Source organism: Curcuma longa, chromosome 3 (genome assembly GCF_044706935.1).
Source record: "Curcuma longa cultivar G26 ecotype Majalengka, Jawa Barat chromosome 3, ITB_CL_G26_1.1, whole genome shotgun sequence".
NCBI lineage: Eukaryota > Viridiplantae > Streptophyta > Magnoliopsida > Zingiberales > Zingiberaceae > Curcuma > Curcuma longa.
The window spans coordinates 17,132,671-17,137,288 of record NC_133863.1 but is presented as its reverse complement, the minus strand read 5'-3'; the positions used below and the strand labels follow the sequence as shown (position 1 = coordinate 17,137,288).

The 4,618-nt window shown below is 34.5% G+C and overlaps 1 pseudogene; it reads right to left on the bottom strand.

The window, feature by feature from the left end:
* Positions 1–1,896: 1,896 nt before the first annotated feature.
* Positions 1,897–3,937, bottom strand: LOC141823796 (protein FAR1-RELATED SEQUENCE 5-like; annotated as a pseudogene).
* Between the last annotated feature and the right edge of the window lie 681 nt (positions 3,938–4,618).

The window sequence follows — 4,618 nt, the reverse complement described above, 5'->3', positions numbered from 1 at the left end:
GAATGATTTCATACTCACCACTGGTTTCAGCAACTCTTCTATAACTTCGTGTGTGTGCCTCAATCTAGCATCGATCGTATTTGCCTGCCTCAATCAAGATATGCAATGGATTAGGGTAGGTATCCACTGGAATCTCTAAACGCAATACTTTCTTTATCATGCATGAATTTGGACTTGTAAGTGCTCCTTGCCAATCGATTGCAACTCCTTGTGAAAAGCCTATCATCTTCTTGAGGATAAATTGAATGTAAAAGCAAAGACCACTATTCAACAAAAACATGAAAATGCAACGACAATTCATCTAATAAGATAAAGTCAAATATGATTCTGATTAAGTAGATAAATATACTTGATCTGAAAACAACATTAGAAGACCTTTCACATAAACAAGTTAACAATACATGATCCATAAAGAAATTCCGAGATGATGTGCCTCTTTAGGACAACAGATTCTAAGTGTTGAAATTGCAACTTGAAACGTATGTCATGTTACTTCCATGCATGAAAATCTTCAATAGACCTTAACTTGATGGACCATCCAACTACAAATCCTTACCATACTAGGAGGATATGATAAGGTACTAAACATAGAGATTGATCTCTTTCCTAAACTTGAATTTTCGAGATAAGTGATCAACCAGTTAAATTTTATTGAGACAATACAACACACTCATTAAAAATGAATAATTCAGCAAAAGCAAGCAAATGATGAAGACAATTGAGTAGTAACAAAATGGCACAAGGATACACTGAAGGTATAAACTTGTCTACCTCTTGTGGGGGTGTACTCAGAATACTGATACAAGTCCCAACATTACAAATTGATTCAGAAATAGCCATGGGACTGGGACTTCTTTGCTGTCTCCAGTTACAGTCCCAACATTACAAATTGATTCAGAAATCCTTGGCTAGAAACCATGCCTGAAACTCTTAATATCTATGATAGCAAGGAATTTATCAAACTTTAAATTAGTTTAAAACATACAAGAAACTAATTACATATATCGAGAGATCCTACTAACTAGTGATAATGTAAATTCGTATCCAACTGAACATTGATTTACTTGTCCAAAAAGCTGCGCTGATTTATCACAATTTTTTTTCAAATGTAATACAGCATAAGAGTGTATCAGTTACTGCACAATCTTAAAGGAGTTTTGGCTTCTAAAATATTTAAGAAGTTGAAGCCAAATCATGAAAGATATTCAAGAAAGAATTCATGAAGTGCTGGTCAAAAGTGAAACTTAAAAAAAGATGTTCTTAAATAGTAAACGTTTCATATATCTTAGATCTACTATTTGATGGTTAATAAAATAATGATTGCCCGAGAGATCCTTACAATCACAAAGAACAACTAAGATCCTCATATGCCAAATAGAGACTGACATGAAATGCAAACATTGGTAATCTGTTAGCAAATATGCAGTTACCTTTCCAACTTCTACTTCAATTTTTCCTCTCAGAAGCAATTTTTCAAACACTAGGGGACATGTATGCTCTCTGTCCGGAGCTGCACCAGCTGAGTATGGTGCTGAACATGAAGTCAAAAATTTTTGACGTTTGGGTTCCACTGAAGAATTAGACTGAAGGCACATGCAGATACTGAAAGAATTCATATGTTATTATAACCAACTAGAATAATGGCAACAAGCTTCAATTATTTTCAATTATTACCATGATATTGTCCCATGAGAAGATAAGACCAAAAGTTTCATCTGGCTTCAGTTGGAGTGATGCCCGATTTCAACAGTTGGCAAGAGGAAAAAATGAAACAAGCAGGTCACATGAAAGAAAGTAGGTCACATGAAACAAGTAGGTCACATGAAACAAGCAGTTCACACTGTTCACAATGACTACCAACATAAGCAACAAGTTATTGCAGAAGAAGTTATAAAGCTACATGTCAACACAACATATTTCATCTACACACAACATGTCAAAACCAAAACCGTACACAACATGATGGACGACTTTCCCAGCAGCTACAAATCATCATTAATTATGAGGCATGTTGTTAGAACCTGCAACAATAAAAATAATTATTAACTTCAATTTCTCAGTCAATCAACACCTTTAATTTCCTAAATTGGGAGTTTTATAGTACCAACTCTAGAAGCCAAATCTTCTTCGTTTGTGTCGTCGTTGCTGTTATCATGATCATCTATAGTTGATCTGGTAATAACAATATCATTATATTTACAAAATTTAATTAAATTTATTATGGAAATAAATTTAGGAAACAAATATAGAAATAATCAGCACATACCTTTGCTGCAAATTCGGACAATTACGCTTATCATGAGACACACCACGATGGCCACATCCACGACATAACCTGGATTTTGAGATTGCCTTCTCCTTTGACGATTTCAACCTTTTTCCGCATCCTTTTGTTCTTACTAAAGAAGGATCAATAATACCAAGGGTGTCATCCATGGAATTCTTCCTTTGACTACCAATACTGCATGTTTTACTAATGTTCATGTCTTGAATTTTGCTGTGGATATAATTTAGTTGTTCCTCCAAAAAGGATGTTCCCTCATCAGTCAAAGATGCATCCTCAATTACCAATGAAGCTTTATAGGATAACCTTGAAAGCCTTGACATCAAAAACTTATTTGGATCATTGATGGAAAGTTGGTCTTCCCCCAAAACATAATTTGCTCCAACCTTTGCATCTCGTGTCCATCGTTTGAGTATATACTGTTCAGGTAAATGAAAGACTTGGGTGATGCGGAAAAAGGCTAACATATGCCTGCATGAAATGCCCTCAAACTCAAATTTTCTACAGCTACAAAATATATAGTCCTTCTGTTTGTCATGAGTGAGTAACCTTGATTTGGAAGAAGAAGAAGAACTTTGAAATTTCATCACATTATAAATCAGTAAATCATCTTGTACAGACGCTTGTTGCACATAATAACTGTGACTATCACTAATTTCACTTTGAAACTCTAACCATTTCTTTTTCGTGTACACCTTAACCATTTGAAGTTCCATTGGCCAATTTGTCTTAGTCCGGGGATGCTCATTAATATCAACATGGTCAGCAGCTAACTCATTGTGTCTTAGGTGTCTCAGTGCCCTATTGAAACGAATGATAAAATCAATCAATGAGTTCTTATTTGAGATGATTTTCTTAAAAAAAAGCATGTGAGCTTTCAGATCTCTGACTGCTTGACATTCCAGCACAAAATACATGACTAAAATATGCGGGCACCCACTTTTATCGCAATTCATACATCAATGCCAACCAATCATTATTCTCCAAGTTAGCACATTTGATAACATCTTCCCATGACTTCTCAAATTCATCAGGCGTTGTAGAATTTACAATGACATTCTTTATGCTTTGATAGTGATCACGAAAAGTCAAAGGATTTAATTTCTCTGAAAATTTATTCAAAATATGCCACAAGCAATATCGATGCACCGTATTAGGGAAAACTTGTGCAATAGCTTTTGTCATAGCAAGATCTTGATCAGTAATGATCACATTTGGTGCTCCTTTAGGCATGGCATCTATGAACTTATTAAACAACCAAACAAAGGAATCAGTTTTTTCATCGCTTAGAAAACCACAACAAAAAATAATTGTCTGATGATGATGATTAACTCCAACAAATGGTGTAAAAATCAACCCATATTTATTAGTGTTATATGTCGTATCAAATACAACAACATCACCAAATACAATATTAGCCGTCCTTGATACATGATCAGCCCAAAAACATCTACTAAATCTGTTTTCTGAATCAGTCTCATAATCAAAGAAAAAAGCTGAATTTTTTTCCTTCTCAGATGTAAAAAACTCAATCAATGTTTCAGCATCAATACCCTTCAGATCATCTCTTAGTTGTTGGTCAAAATTTCTAAGATCTTTTTCTGTGCAACCTACTCGCTCGGGCCCCCCGGACTCTATCTCAAATATTCACATTTTTTGAGAAGTTGGCAAATTAGCCTCAGAAAACTGTTGAGTCAATGCTTTCTTAGCGGCTGAAATATGACGATGTGAGCGAAGCAAATGTACCTTTGAAGGAGTCGAGAGGGCATGATTATGACTTTCCATGATGTGACTGATAATCCAATTAGGTCCAGTTTGTTCTTTTACAAGTGAAATGTGTGACTTACAACCGGTTCTAATATCACTGCGGGCTCTTTCCATAGATTGTTGATCATAGTTTACATTTCTATTTGCCCTCATTTTATCTGTTTGACCTTCTTTGAAGCAAACAAATTTTTTCCATACAACTTCATTTGTAATCTTATTCTTTTTGCTATTGCTCATCCTTGCACTAAAACCAGCTTCTCGTGCATATTGATTATAAAACAAAAATGCTTCCTCTAAAGATGAGAATTCCATACCAACTTTGGGCTTCCTATCATTTTCAACTTGGGGAATATATAACTGATTATCACCGTCATTTCCTTCCATTGCCGAGGATTATCAGATTCAGATTAAGTGATTACCACCCCTGTTTAACAATTAATCACTTAGAAAAAGAAAAAGAGAAACAATATTCCTTTCACATTAAGTATTGTTTCAAAAATTTTAATGATAGTTAATGTTCTAAAAATTCTAATCAAAACATATCGATAACAAACATCTATAATGGTG